Source organism: Grampus griseus (assembly GCF_964374135.1).
Source record: "Grampus griseus genome assembly, chromosome: 3".
Lineage (NCBI taxonomy): Eukaryota > Metazoa > Chordata > Mammalia > Artiodactyla > Delphinidae > Grampus > Grampus griseus.
In genome coordinates, this window is record NC_139019.1 from 93,123,767 (window position 1) to 93,140,527 (window position 16,761).

The following is a 16,761-nucleotide window of genomic DNA, read 5'->3' on the forward strand; positions in this document are numbered from 1 at the left end:
CCTACAAATTGCATAGGAGACTTCCATCAGAAACATTTGTTTAACGGTAATGCTGAATCATTTTGGCACCTCTTTGGTTATAGTATTGATTATTGTTGAGACAGAAATCCAGTGGAAAAGTGGGGATGCAAGACGTCTGAACTTTAGGGAATGTCTCAAAGTGGTTTGTTGGTTGTAGTGCCTATTTATAGCAGTGTTCACGTGATTACCGGTAAGGGGCTTATAGGTGTATATTTGGTTTTATTGACCTCTCAACAGTTAGTGAAAAGAGACTGTGTGTATTTGTTTTATTGTCTGAAGAGTTCTGGTGGTGTAGAGCCTAGACACGGTCTCAGAACTCAGAAACTGTTCAGTGAGTCTAGGTTAATCAGTTAGAGCATCTGTGATGTTAACCTTGCCATTTAACAAACAAGCAAAAATAGATTTGTTATGTAAACAGGAGGAACTCTACCATAATGAGGGGGGAACCTCTTGTGACCTTGGTGAAGAAAATTCCAGTTGAAATTAGCAATAGACATACAGGAATGACTTAGGAGTTTATAGAACTGTTAAATATTAGGATGTTGGTGTTTGTAGTAGCTAGGTATTTTTAAATTTAGTTTTTGAAAATCAAACATTCATATACACACACACAAATAGTTTAACAAAGGAAATATCTGTATGAGAATTGTTGCAAAAATAGCAAACTCAGAACACACCTCACCCATTTCTACTTTCCAGAAGCAATCACTTTAAATTCCTTCAGCCATTTCTTTAGTAATTGCTTTCCGTATTTCTAAATGGCATTGCTTATTTGCTACCTTTAGATTTTTCATCTAGATTTTTAGGGAAGTTGGAGTTTTAGTTTTCTTTCACTTTCATGTACACACTTTCCCGAATCTACCCCCCAAAAAAGTAATTTTTCTTCTCGGTAAGTTATGTAAACACCAATAATCCATATTGCATATTTACATTATTATGACTATGCAAACTGCACTTGTAGTTGAACTATGTAGTATATTATAAACATTTTGCCTTTTCTACACATTTTTAAAATTTTCTCTGGAATTAATAATTACCTCTTTTTATTTGCTCAGTTTTCTATATTGGATTTATATATTGGGGAAAATCTATCCATTTCACCTTGAACTTGAATTTCTGGAGACTTTGTAAACTGCTTCTCCATCGTATTGGGGATTTCCTTTGCCTTGTTTGTATGTTGAGTACCTTTTTTCTTGAACCTCATTTCTCCCTCTTTCTTCATTTATTCCCTCATTTTGGAAACTCCATCTTCCAGTACCTGAGGAAAGGTACTGGGTAAGAGAGATATTTTTTGAGACCTTTCAGGTATGGCAGCATTCATTCTTGTCTCTTGCTTCATTGATCACTGGGCTGGATAGAAAACTCTAGATTGAAAAGCACTTTCTCGAAGAATATTGAAGACTTCATTTTCTTCTGGCATCCAGGGTCCAGTAGTCTGATGCTATTCTCATTTTTTAATCCCCCCCTTTTTTTTCTGGAAGCTTTTAGAATCAGTGATCTAAAATTGCACCAGGGTATATCATGGTGTTATTCTGTTTTAATCCAGTGGGCCTGTTCAATCTTGGAATTAACTTCCTTCAGTTCTTGGAACTTTTCTTGAATTATTTAATGATTCTTGTTCCTGTTTTTTTGTTTATGGATATCGGCCCTCCTCTATTAGTTTTTTCTTATTTCCTTCTGTATTGTCTTCCATCTCTGTTTTCCCTTCATATATAGAGATTAACTTCAATTTATCTTTCAAACGCTTTCTTTTGGAATTTTATTTCTTCTTTACTGTGTATTAATTTTCAAAGTCTCATATTTGATCCTCAAACGCCCATTTTTTAAACTAACATCATGCTTTTTTTTCATAGATGTACTGTTTTATTTCTCTAGAGATGTTAATGATAATGTTTGAAATTTTTCCCTTTGTATATTTTTTGTTTCCCCAAAGATGTATTTTTCTGGGTTTTTTTTGTTTGTTTGTTTTTGGCTTCTGTCTGTTTTAGAAGCTTTCTTTAAGTATTTAAGTAACCTTAGCTGTCCACTCATACTTAAGATTGAGGCACTAAAGACCTGATTAGAAGCTTTCTGTACACATCTAGAACTTGTTGACTGTGGACTTCACTACAGGGTAATTTGGGTGGGTGCATGGAACACCGGTTTCGGTATCTTTACGTATTTTTATTCTTTTCTGAACAATCCGACCGGCTCATGGGAAGTGTTTTTACTGTCCTGCCATGAAAGTGGATGCTTGGGTGGCAGTGTTCTGGGAACTGAAAGATGGGGCAAAGAAGGGGTTTCAGCAGTTAATATGTGAATGTGTCTTTGTCTTCCTAGTTGCAATGGAATAGGCTTACTCTCTCCAGTGCTTAACGCCCTGCAGTCAGCCCATAGACCTTGTGTTTTACCTCTCCAGACAATATATTTGCAGACTTCTTCCAGGTTGGCAAAAGGCATTACCAGTTACACAGAGTGGAAGAGGGAATCTAGATGTCTAACTGCTTTTATGCAGTATTTGAACCTGTCTTCACGTTGAAAGCTCTGTCATTTATCTCCTCTCATAGAGGTACTGGTGCCGAGAATTCCTGAGTCTTTGGTGTGTGTGTGTGTAGGCAGGGGCAAGGTTGCTGGTTCTCAGTGCAAATATGGTTGCTTCCTGACTTTTCCCCACTGCTGGTCTAGAATTCTCCTTTCTCAAGCTATCACTGGTCAGCTGGCTTTCTAGCTACTTTATTACCGTATTGGCACTCATAACCCCTGTGGGGTTGTGCTTTTTTTGTTTGTTTTCTAGTCATTTTAAGGGGGTCTAGGGAGGGAGCTGAGGCCAGCATGTTTGGTGAGTCCATCTGCTTTTATGAGAAATTTTGTAGTGACAAGTTTTTAACATTATGTACCTGAATCTCTTTTAGAACTTCTCTACATAAATATGGCATTTGAGGGATTACAGTTTTTCCTTTTAAAGAAAGGTAGACTGCTTATGGTAATGCTTTGTTTCCTAGCAATCATGGTATTTAGAGGCTTGTCATATTTTCTGGAGCAGCTGTACCTATAAAGTTTCAAGAATAAATATGGAAAACCTCAGTTGATACACCTATTTAGTTTATGAAGATTACTCTTCCTTAAATGTTGTGCGTAACAACATAACAATGGAGATAAAAGCATAATGGAATAACACATACACTTATATGGGTGGTCCCTAGTGCATATGCTTCCCAAGGGCCAATTCAATAACACAGCTTCAAAATCGTGCACATGTCATTCATTTTCTTTTCAAAATCGTTCATCTTAGCTTTTTAACCCATTGTCCCTAAACACAGAAAGACGGAGGCAAGCTGTGCCAAACCTTCTCACATCCCAAAGTATGTGTGCTTTTTAACGCGCTGAGATCGTTAGGTGACGTATCATCCTTGTCTTCATATAGAAAGGCATGAGAAAGTGAAAATTGTCTGTTTCATATCAAGAATGAGAGTCTGCAGCCAACAGTTACCTAAAGGGAACAAATCCATGGGTTGGGGAAGGGAAAGAGCCCACAGCCATGATTGGGACAATCATGGGATTCAGTCCCAGTAGAGCAATTTAGGGGCTCGGTGACCTCGGGTCAACCAGCTTGCTTCTTTTTGCCTTGGATTCTTCATTGCAAAACTACATGGATTGATAAGCTTTTCTCTTCCAAAGACAACATTTTATAATTGTACAAGTGTTGAGAAGAAAATCATTAACCAGCATTGTGATAGTAGGAGATTTTCCACATTCTGTTTTTCATTAAACTTCCCATTTTGCTACACACAATCTCTAGACTGTAATGTGTAAGATACAAAGATATTTTTAAAATTTACTTTGTTTTTCCAAGTTAATTTTGAACATGCTGTAGCCTGCATCTTTCATTTCCTTAGATGTTTACTCTCTGGCCTTCCTTCTGGCCATCCATCCTTCTTTCCTTCCTTTCCTTTCTTTGTGAAATCTGCAATACTTAAATATAATACACAACTCACTTATTATTTGGTTTGGAATTTGGATTTGAACGAGCTCCACCAGGTCCATCTTTGATTCATCCAAATATTCTTTCCCTATAAAAGGGGATTCACACCTGACAGAAATTTTCTTCTTAGTTTATTAGAATAACTCTAAAAATATTTTTTAAAGGAGAGAGATTTTAGAGGGAGAGAAAGGCAGATGGCTTTCTGGAGCAGTTTGGCAAACCTATCTGTCTCCTTCTACTGAGCACAGCACATCTAGAGGTTTCTGGAAAATATTATCCACTAATGAGGAGGGCATCCTATAGGAGGCATCTATTCCTGACAGTATTACTTTCCCTGGCAGATCATGTACCTCTGATTTACCTATAAGTTATAAGAACTCTTTTTTTCTTTTCTTTTTTTTCTTTTTTCCCTCTCTCCCTCCCTCTCTCCCTTCCTTCTCCCTTTCTCCCTTCCTTCTTTTCCCCCTTCCTCCCTTCCTTCCTTCTTCCTTTCTCCCTCCCTCCCTCCCTCCCTCCCTTCCTTCCCTCCCTCCCTCCCTTCTCCCTCCCTCCCTCCCTTCCTTCCTTCCTTCCTCCCTTCTCCCTCCCTCCCTCCCTCCCTCCCTCCCTTCCTTCCTTCCTTCCTCCCTTCCTTCCTTCTTCCTTCCTCCCTTCTTCCTTCCTCCCTCCCTCCCTTCCTTCATCTCTCTCTCTCTCTCTCTCTCTCTCTCTCTTTCTCTCTTTGATAAGAGGAAGCAGAGCAGGAAGTGTCTGGCATTATTTCTGTGCCCTACATTTGTCAGGAGGAGACTGTCCCAGACCAGATTACAATATCCCTTCTCTCTCTGATTCTGGTCTGGCCTTGTGTTGAGGTGACATCAGGCCTGCAAAGAACACTCCCTTTTGAAGCAGCCTGGGAAGTGTGGCCTGAGGCTGTTCAGGAGAAACTTCAGGAACATTTATATCTTAGAAGAAGTCTGACTTCCAGAGCTTGTGGTCCTGAAAATTAGGAATTACCCTATCCTGACCTAATCTTTTTGAGGCTTCACTGGCTCTGTAAAGATGGCATAGGTGAGTTGTTCATCCCAAAGTGTGTTTCACTAGACGCTGTTTTGGAGGAAGGTTAGTAGCTGTTTTACAAGGGGTAGGACTGGATACCATGGGCCAGTGCTGTATTACATAAAGAAAAGTGTTTTTTTTTTTCTTTTTTACTTCTCAGAGCATTTAATATGTGAATGTGCATTGAGAATATCCAAGAGGGGAAAAGAACATTTATTTGGCCAACATAGTACTATGTCAACACTGAAGTTTCCAAAGGTTATAGAAAGGGGTTGTAACTTTCTATACAGTTTGAGAATTTTTAGAAATGTTTCTTGGTTCAATATATTCTTTTTATTTTTGCTACAAGTTTTATAATGTGGGAGAGGAGCCAACTTTAGGATGGAGAGGAAGAAGGGGAAAGAAAGGCAAACTGGGAACTTCGTTGGCAATGTTACCAAGCAGAAAAGTGACATTGTAGAAATGTGTAATAAACTAGACATGCTGGCACTGTTTCTGTGTCTGGAAAAGATTCGTTTAGTTAAGACATTAGTAGCTAAAAACACTCTTTTTAATCATCTCATTGTTTTAAACTATGAGCATTTGTGTGCATTAACTAATAGGCAGTAGTTAGAGTAAATTTTCTAAAAATGACTTAAGAATGCTTTGCTTTTTTTTCAAAGGGGGAAAATTAGAGAAGCAAACAATGAAATTTATTTTGAATAGCTTCTAATAATCTAAACTGCATTTTAGGCGGATTAAGAATAAATTCTTTCCACCACTAAAAACAGATGGAAACACATTTGGTATTTATTTTTTAATTTTCCAAGGCAACCTGAGGAGTGGAGTTTGAATTGTGTTTAGAATCTACTATTCAGTGTCTTAAAAGCATGTTTCATTTCTTCCATTAATCAATTTAGCCTTTTTTTTTTTAACTGTGTCACTAATGGTCACATTGCATTCTTATTAATTGTTTGGAAGGTGATTTCTGAAATGCAGTTGAAATTTATTTTATTATAACATAGAATGTTATATCCTATGTCAAATCATGCCCCATAATGAAACTTTATACAACATATATTTCATATAAAATAGCTGTTTTTAGCACAAGAATTGGTTATGTCTTCAGACATCAGTATTATGAAGGAGGACTTGCTAAGGAAAGTCCCTGTAGGATTAGAATATCTTATTTTGTAACTAAACAGGTTTTTACACTTTTAGCACCAATTCATAGAGGACATCTGATTTAGGCCTTCATTTTCTATTGAATATGGGCCCTGAATATCATCTAAATTTTGTACATACTAAGATGAAATGAATACCCTTATTCCTCAGAACCAATAAGGCCAAATTATAGAATGGTAGTTACTTACATCTAGGAAATTAATTAACCATTGTGGTGGTTACCATTTTATAAGTAGGTGTGAACCTGTTACTCTCAAATCATATACATTTGTGACTTCCTCTATATAGAGGACAATTTTACATAAAACTGAACTTTAAGTTTCACTATGTGATAAACTATTTAGGATGATTAAATGATGTAAGTTCTAACTTTCAAGTTTCACGTTTCAAAAATGTTTTCATTTGCTTTATTTTTTTAATGTGATATAAGCCAGTTTTTCAAGGAGGAGAGGTAGCTGGGATCTGAAAGTTTCATTTGTTCTATTTATTTTTTTATTATTTATATAGGATCACATGTAGGGGGATGCGAAAGGAGAGGCTACACTTCTAGAACACGAGCTTGTTTTCTTGATCTGCCGTCTATGATTTATTTCTTACATTTTTAGGAGACTCACTCAAAGGCCTGCCCTTTTTCAAGCCCTGATCCCCAGAGATGCCTCACTTCCTGTTGATTTACTTAAAGTTGAAGCATGTTACTTGTCATCAAGTTTCTTCAGTAGTTGTAAAAGTAGTCATAAACTATGCCTCCTGCTGGCACCTTGCTTTATTACAGTATCCTGGATAATTAGATTATTTCTTACCACTTCAAGTTTCAGCTGTTGCTAGGTAAAGTCTACGCGTTTCATCAATGGCTTTGTAATTTGTGGATAATGGTCATGTAATACCTTGTAAACTTATACTTCCAGGGTCTGATTCATACATACAGATGTAGCATTTTCAGGCCCATAAATGAGTCACAACTTTAAAATGGGCCCTTTCAAGTTATAAAAGTCTGCAGTTTGAAAGCATTCATCATGCATCTGTGCCTTGCAAAGCATCAGTGCTCAATGTAATGTTTGCCAAATAAATTGGTTGTTAAAGTCTTACAGAAAGCAAGCCAGTGCTCTCTCAAGTGCGATTTTCTCTTCATTCCTATGTACATAGGGTTTGTTTTTTGGTCTACCTCCTGAGACAACAATAAGGATTAATATTTGTTGCCAAGATGCTTTGAGATTCTGTTCCCATGAGTACAGTTTGAAAATACCAGCAATAGTTATGTTCAAGCAGAAAAAGTGAGAAGCCGAACAGCTTAGAAATCCAACTTCGTTGACCTAGTCGGTTCATCACAGTCCTCCCATCCTGACATCCATGCCAATGTCCAGATTTTATGCAGTATGGGTTCTGAGAGTCTTCCCATTTTGGAAAACCCTTTAGGTCATCCATATAGTACATTACACAGGGTGTGTGTATGCAGTTCTGGGCAGCGTCCTCCTTCTCTCCAGCTTCAGAACCACTGTGCCAGATAAAAAGAAAGAACATAAAGTCTAAATGTAGAGGTCCTGACATTCAAGCTATTTTGTCTTTAAGAAAATTAATATATGTCTTAGACATCAATGGGGCTTGATTGGCAAAAACTCAAGTGTTCCCTACTTGCCTGAAGGATTTTCTACGTTCTGTTTCTTTTTAAAGTTTATATCCTTTATTTATTTATTTTTACATCTTTATTGGAGTATAATTGCTTTACAATGGTATATTAGTTCCTGCTTTATAACAAAGTGAATCAGTTATACATATACATATGTTCCCATATCTCTTCCTCTTGCATCTCCCTCCCACCCTCCCTATCCCACCCCTCCAGGCAGTCACAAAGCACCGAGCCGATCTCCCTGTGCTATGCGGCTCCTTCCCACTAGCTATCTACCTTACGTTTGGTAGTGTATATATGTCCATGCCTGTCTCTCACTTTGTCACAGCTTACCCTTCCCCCTCCCCATATCCTCAAGTCCATTGTCTAGTAGGTCTGTGTCTTTATTCCTGTCTTACCGCTAGGTTCCTCATGACATTTTTTTTCCTTAAATTCCATATATATGTGTTAGCATACGGTATTTGTCTTTCTCTTTATGACTTACTTCACTCTGTATGACAGACTCTAGGTCTATCCACCTCATTATAAATAGCTCAATTTCATTTCTTTGTAATTTTTATTTTATATTGGAGTATAGTGGGTTTACAATATTGTGTTAGTTTCGGGTGTACAGCAAAATGATTCAGTTATACATATATCCATCCTTTTTCAGATTCTTTCCCCATATAAGTTATTACAGAATATTGAGTAGAGTTTCCTGTGCTTTACAGTATGCCCTGTTGATTACCTATTTTATATATAGTAGTGTGTACATCCAAACTCCTAGTTTATCCCTCCCTCCCACCTTTCCCCTTTGACAAGCATAAGTCTGTTTTCAAAGTTTGTGAATCTGTTTCCATTTTGTAAATAAGTTCATTTGTATCTTTTTTTAAGATTCCACCTATGAGTGATAGGTGGAATCTGTCTGTCTTACTTCACTTAGTATGATAACCTCTAGGTCTATCCATGTTGGTGCAAATGGCATTATTTCATTCTTTTTTACAGCTGAGTAATATTCCATTGTATATATGTACTACATCTTCTTATCCCTTATATCATTTATTTTTAATGTTACTGTATTGCAAAATAGCACTAGAATAACAAAAGAAATTGAAGAACAAAAAAGTGCCTTTATATGTGATAAAATGTACAAATTTTGAACATTTACAGAGTTTGGACAAATCTGCCTTCTATTATAATGTTAAACTTTTATAGCCTTAGTACAGTTCAGTGGGCTTGCTTAGTGTTATGAGAATTCAGTTAGGGAATGAGGTGGGTGTTAGAATTGTATCCCAGAGCTGGTGTTGTGGTATAGAGCACCTACTGTTCACAGGAGGGCTGCTTGGCTTGACTCCCTTCAGTGGGACTGGATAAACTGTGTCCCTCCTGCTTGCCAACCTGCCCGACCAGAATCTGGTCTATTGATGCTTCCTGAGGCCCCACAGAGGGGATTGTCAATCCTTGAATTCCCCCAGTCTGCCATTTTCAGCCCTGTTTTGTCCCTGATTCAGAATCCCATGGATTAATAAATAGTCTGATCACTGCCAAATTCCTAGGGATGTTGGAAAAGGCCCAGTCATCAAATATTTTAAAGGTAGCATGGTGGCGAAGTCAAAGCCATTTTGAGTACATGGCCATTATTCAATAAATGTTTGGTGAATAAATAAAGGAATAAAAAAACTTCACACAGAGTTCCACCATAATTTTTGGCTAAAGTGTAAAAAGAAAAGAGGATTCTTGTCATGCTTGTGGGTTTCTTTTTTAACAACTTTACTGTGGTGTAATTTATATACATATTTTAATTGTACAATTCAATAGTTGTTAGTAATTGTTTACACCTATGCAGTCATCACCACTATTGAGTTTTAAAACAGTTTCATCGCCCTCCCCAAAATCTTGTTCCCATTTACATTAAGTCCCTGCTCCCTCCAGTTCCAGGCGACCACTGATATGCTGTCTGTCTCCATAGATGGGCTTTTCTGAGTGTTTCATAGAAGTGGAATCAGATAATATGTAGTTTATTTTTGCATCTGGATTCTTTTACTTAGCTTAAAGATTTTAATGTTCAGCCACGTTGTATAGTATGTATATAGTTTGTTCCTTTTTACTGATGAATAGTATTCTGCTGTAAAGATAAGCCACATTTTGTTCATACATTCACCAACTGATACACATTTAGTCCCTGTTAGGGGCTATTATGAATAGGATTACTATGAACTTTGGTATAGAAATCTGTGTATGAACATATGTTTTTGTTACTCTTAGGTAAACACTTAGGAGTGGCTGCACCATTTTACATTCCCACCAGCAATCAGTAATATATGAGGGTTCAAGTTTCATCACATTTTGACAACATTGTCAGTCATATACATATATATGGATATATAACACTGTCAGTCATATATATACATGTGTGTGTGTGTGTGTGTGTGTGTGTTTGTAGTCTTATATAATTATACAACCATTCTAGTGAGTATAAAGTGGTATCTTATTGTGGTTGTAATTTACAGTTCTCTAATGACTAATGATGATGAACATCTTTTCCTGCTGTCATTAGCCATTTGTGTGTCTTCTTTGGGAAAATGTCTATTTAAATACTTCGCCCATTTTTAAATTGGGTCATTTATCTTATTAAATTTTAAGAGTTCTTTATATATTCTAGCTACCGGTTCTTTATCAGGTATATGTTTTGCAAATATTTTCTGTGACTTGTCTTTTCATTTTCATTCCTGTTTATTTGAACATGTAGAAGCCATGTATACTTGCCTTTCTCTAAATCAGCCTTGTCTCCCAAAGCCATACAAGAAGAAAGCCACCTACACACACATAGGGGTCTGTGAGCTCTTTGAAGAGACTTGAATCCCTTAAGTTTGCTGCTTCATATGCTTCTCCTTCCTGCCCTTTTCCTACCCTGAAGTCTTGCTTTTCTAGTAACCACTATTTTCTAATAACAGAAAGAGAGGAAGAAGAAAGGGAGATGGTTTTTCAGCTCAACTACCTTTGTAGTTCTTACATTGCTTTAATGATTGTAGTACTATGAAAAATTAAGTCCAGACACTATCTGTCATTTTTACACTTAGGGTGAAGATGTTCCTGACTTGCCTCCCACAGGGATACTTAAGATTCTTCCCCCCCTCCTCCAGTAGAGGCAATAATTTGATTTAATTGATCCACAGCTCTCTTCATGACCAAGGGCAAACATTTGTAACATGTCTGACCCTGTTTTAGGGATGAAGGTAGAGACTGTTAAAAACCAAGCTCCCTCTCTTCTTTGTGTAACCTCGCTAGATTTTATGACAGTCCACAGTCATGACTTTGGAAGAGTGATGCTCTAGCCATGGGCTACCTGACCAGATGACCCTTGTTTGCCTATCCTTCATAGGACGCTTTGTATCATAGTGACAGGATATCATAGTAAAAATCACAGGGACATGGCAATTGATATTTGACACTCAGTATTTCACATTGGCTCAGGGGCAAAAGATTTTTGAGTGACTAGTACCTAATATCTTTGTGTTCATGTCTCTTCTTATAGATTTCATGTTCTAAAAGCTATCTGTGTTACATAAAATATACTCTTTTAGTTTATCAAATTGTATTTAATATTCTAACAGAAGATGCAATTTAAAAATAAGTTTTAGCAGACTTTGTGATATCTCTTGTTGTAGCTTTAAAACCTCTTAGGAAGCGTCATGTAAGAATGATGGCCTGTAAGTACAAAAGCCACAATGTAAGGCTCAAAAGTATTCAGCTTGAGTTGGATTGGCAGAAAATATCTTTTGCCAGTGAACATAGTGGAAACTTAAATTTAGTAACCTTCTTGATTTAAAGAAATGGTTCCCTACCATTGCAACAAAAAGAATAAAATACCTAGGAATAAACCAACTTAAGGAGGCAAAAGACCTGTATGCAGAAAACTATAAGATACTGGTGAAAGAAATCAAAGATGACACAAACAGATGGGGAGATATACCATGTTCTTGGACTGGAAGAATCAATATTGTGAAAATGACTCTACCACCCAAAGCAATCTACAGATTCAATACAAGCCCTGTCAAATTACCAATGGCATCTTTCACAGAACTAAAACAGAAAATTTTACAATTTGTGTGGGAACACAAAAGACCCCAAATAGCCAAAGCAATCTTGAGAAAGAAAAACAGAGCTGGAAGAATCAGGCTCCCGGACTTCAGACTCTACTACAAAGCTACTGTAATCAAGACAGTATGGTACTGGCACGAAAGCAGAAATATAGACCAATGGAAGAGGATAGAAAGCCCAGAGATAAACCCACACACCTCTGGTCACCTAATCTGTGACAAAGGAGGCAAGAGTATACAGTGGAGAAAAGACAGCCTTTTCAATAGTGGTGCTAAGAAAACTGGACAGCTATCAATACATGTAAAAGAAAGAAATTAGAACATTCCCTAACACCATACACAAAAATAAACTAAAAATGGATTAAAGACCTGAATGTAAGGCCAGACACTATAAAGCTCCTAGAGGAAAACATAGGCAGAACACTCTTTGACAAAAATCACTGCAAGATCTTTTTTCACCCCACCTCCTAGAGTAATGAAAATAAAACCAAAAATAAACAAATGAGACCTAATGAAACTTAGAAGTTTTTGCGCAGCAAAGGAAACCATAAACAAGACAAAAAGATAGCCCTCAGAATAGGAGAAAATGTCAACAAATGAAGCAACTGACAAAGGATTAATCTCCAAAATATACAAGCAGCTCATGCAGTTCAATATAAAAAAAAAAAAATCTAAAAATGGGCAGAGGACTTAAATAGACATTTCTCCAAAGAAGACATACAGATGGCCAACAAACACATGGAAAGATGCTCAACATCACTAATTATTAGAGAAATGCAAGTCAAAACTACAATGAGGTATCACCTCACACTGGTCAGAATGGCCATCATTAAAAAAATCTACAAGCAATAAATGCTGGAGAGGGTGTGGAGAAAAGGGAACCCTCTTGCACTGTTGGTGAGAATGTAAATTGATAGAGCCATTATGGAGAACAGTATGGAAGTTCATTAAAAAACTAAAAATAGAACTACCATATGATCCAGCAATCCCACTAGTGATCATATACCCCAAGAAAACCATAATTCAAAAAGACACATGCACCCCAATGTTCATTGCAGCACTGTTTGCAATAGACAGGATGTGGAAGCAACCTAAATGTCCATCAACAGAGGAATGGATAAAGAAGATGTGGTATGTATATACAGTGGAATAATACTCAGGCATAAAAAAGGAATGAAATTGGGTCATTTGTAGAGACTTGGATGGACCTAGAGTCTTTCATACAGAGTAAAGTAAGTCAGAAAGATAAAAACAATTATCATATATTAACGCATATATGTGGAATCTAGAAAAATGGTATAGATTATCTTATTTGCAGAGCAGAAATAGAGACACAAACATAGAGAACAAACGTATGTACACCAAGAAGAGAAAGGGTGGGGTGGGATGAATTGGGAGATTGTGATTGACATATATACACTATTGATACTATGTATAAAATAGATAACTAATGAGAACCTTCTGTACAGCTCAGGGAACTCTACTCAATGCTCTGTGGTGACGTAAATGGGAAGGAAATCCAAAATAGAGGGGATATATGTATACATATAGCTGATTCACTTTGCTGTACAGTAGAAGCTAACACAACATTGGAAAGCAACTATATTCCAATAAAAATTAATTAAAAAAATAAAGAAGTGGTTCCCAATATTTCATGTGATTGGGTATATTAGTGATCATAAGCCCTCTGTTTTTGAACACAACTGGGGACAGGCTAGGTATCTATGGAGAATTATCCTGAATCTCCACTTGCCATTATTTTGAGGTAGTTTTATGCTTGTATCTTAGAAAGCAGCACAGAATGAAGCATCCAATACAGAAAGATCAGCTTTGGTTAGTAATTTTAATCTGGTTTAGTGGTGTCCAGCCCTTAGAATTTCTGACTTGTTCTAAGTCTGGAAAGGGATGAGTTTCTGAGATTTCCTACTGTTATTATGGTAGTCTGCCTACTGTGCTTTCTAGTAGTAAGGTAGTTTTTTTTTTTAATAGTTTCTAAGAAGCTCGGGATTGTCAGTGTGAAGTGAGAGGCCACTCTGTCAGGTTTTGTATTCCTGTTTAAAGATTCTCCATTTCTGAAATACTGATAGCTTTTGCTCCTCTTCTCATCCACTATTCACCTCCTGTGTCATCTGGATCCCTGTTCTTTTAGCCCTACTAAGGTCATTGGCATTTCTCATGAGGGAACAGGTGTTTGGGGTAGGGGTGTGATGGTGCATGGTTGGATGGTAAAGGGAATGAAGGTGCCACGATAGGCAGGTTTGATGTGGTCTTGAGGAAGAACCAGGAAGGCAATTGTAGTCATTTGTCACTGGCATAATATGCTCAAAACTCTTATCTGATCCTGGTGAGGTGAGGGGATGAGTCTTCTCTCTACTTTAGAGGTATTCTTTGAGTGTCTGTGGTATTCTACACTCTGTGCAAATGGTGATATGAAAGGCCCATGTGAACTCAACTCCTCAAAGATAAAAACGATATCTAGTACCATCTGGAGCCCTACAGCCCAGAGACCTTTAGTATCTGGGTCAGATGAGACCCTACAAGTCATCTAATTCTGTCAGGTCAAGAGCAATACCACTATCATAGCTCCATGAGGACCTATCAGGGAAATAGTTCCACACAAATGTGTACCCATCAGTCAGAAAAATAGAAGGCTGTTTTGTAACAGTTCACGAGTGACTTCATGTACTAAAGTTGAACCCTACAAGAGTCATTATGAAGAATACTACTAATGGGAATAGTGTATGTTAAATGTGGAAAAAAATTCTTACATCTTTATTTTATCATCTTCTGGAAACTGGTTCGTTGGCAAGTAATTAGAGTTTTACTGTTTAGTAAGTTAACAGAGGTTAATGAGGAGCTCTGTGTTAATTTAAAATTTCTTTGAAGCAGGGGTAAAAGTAGCACTCGGTGAACTTTTGGAGTGCAGGCACATTGGTCTTGGAAATCTGAAACCTTCATTATGCGCTGGACCGACAGGCAGAAGGCCTCAGGGAAACGTGACAGGCATGGTACAGCACTGCTTGAAACGCTTCTCAGTGTTCAGCCTGAAAGTATTTCCATTGACTCTGCGGGAGCACACAGACTTCTGACAGAGCTTCTTGGTCTTTGATCTTGGGCGTTGCTTTATGGGCTCTCAGCGTCTGTGTGGCTCTGATCACTGACTGGGGTTTGCAAGGGGAAGGCAGAGGGAACCCCACCCCCGAGGTGACATTAGTGAGGGAGCTCCACAGTGCAGAGAACCATAGGGACAGAAGTTAGTGCCCCTAAAGCAGCATTCCACCTTTCCTTTCACGAAGCTTCCCATGTTCTAAGATCACTGGTGGTGTCCCCTGTGCCACTCAACTTCAGTCCTGCAGTGTGTTTCATGTCACAGGTACTTCCTGAAAGCCTCCTGAACAGTAATAGATAACCTAGCACTACTCCTGTGAGGAATGTACACAGCAAGTACTGCTCCCCTTGGTCTGCAGAACTTCCCAGAATCCTGACCACAGCCTTCTGGATAAAAAGCCTCATGAGTTTTAAACGACCAGGATTCACTTCCTCATACGATCATATCACATCCTTCAGTGCTGTGCTTACTTAACAAGTCCAAGTAGGCTCTTTGAAAGATAGCAGGAGATTTTTTTCATGACCCTTTAACCAGTTTTACTTTTTATTAGAGGTCTTATCTGGATTAGTCTTTGTCTTAATTGATGGTTCTTACTGACCAGTTGTTAGAGCGACAAATATTAGGTTGAATGGAGGAAATGAAAATATTCTTTTCAGGATCCTGAGATATCTAAAGCAGGGCTTTGTAAACTGTGGCCCATGAGTCAGATTTCACCCATGCTTGTTTTCAAACAGACCACAATAAGAACAGTTTTTACCTTTTTAAATCACTGGTTGGGGAATATTGTATGAAAGAGACCATATGTGGTCTGTGAAGCCTAAAATATTTACTATCTAGCATTTTACAGAACAAGTTTACTGACCCCCAATCTTAAAGAAACATCATTTTTGTCAAGTTTGTTTCAAGCACAATGTGATAGTATCAATTACAAAGGACTTTTCTAATTTTACTTTGAGGTTCAGACAATGAATTTATATTTGCCACAGCTTAAATCAGGAAGGTTTTTTTTTTTTCAAATAATCTTTATAAAATATTTAGGACTAACTATAAACTACTTCTGGTGACCAAGGATCAAACATTGACATTGGCTCAAGTATTAGGTACCAGTATCATACAGCTGTTAGTCAGTGACCCAAGCTATATTGACCAGTACTAGGTAGATGCCAGCATAGTTTATTTTTAATGTACGTTAAAAAAAAAAAAAAACTACCTCCAGTGTCCACCTTAAGATAAGGCAGCAAGATGTGAAAGAAGTCCTTTGATTTGTCATGGGGTCTAGTCTCCTAGGTTTTGACTTCACTGACCTTGGGTAACATCAGTAGAAACACTGAGTCATTAAGAAATCTAATCTGGCCATTGTGGAGGAGTGGATCTTGAGACAGACTTAGAATTGAAGCTGTTAAAATGTGGTCCTTGGCATAATGACTTTCCTTTGCCTAAGAAAATCATCTAAAGTCTTCTTGCAGTACTGTTCTCCACAACGTGTAAACTGAGCCGTGGGTCCAGCAGTGGCTCCATGCTGCCTACTGTTGGCACCTTTAAGAGTCAAACAGTCTTTATTCTGTTATATAATGGAGGATCATCATAACAAACCATGATTGCCCTTGTTTTACAGTCTCTGCTTCCAAATGCAGGACTGGTTCTATCAAGTCAGCTGATGGTACTTAACATGGGTCTTCCCATTTGACTTTCTTATATGAATCTCTTCTAAGCCCTCTCATGAGGTTTGCTTGCTATTTCTCTTAAGCTATTTCTCTTTTCCCTA

At 37.6% G+C, this 16,761-nt stretch overlaps 1 protein-coding gene across 1 annotated transcript in view; it reads left to right on the forward strand.

Annotated features, from left to right (window-relative positions):
- Positions 1–16,761, forward strand: part of KCNN2 (potassium calcium-activated channel subfamily N member 2) — a gene marked incomplete at its 5' end in the record, with an annotated part of 183,692 nt that overhangs the window by 46,336 nt on the left and 120,595 nt on the right. The gene's annotated exons all lie outside the window — the stretch shown is intronic.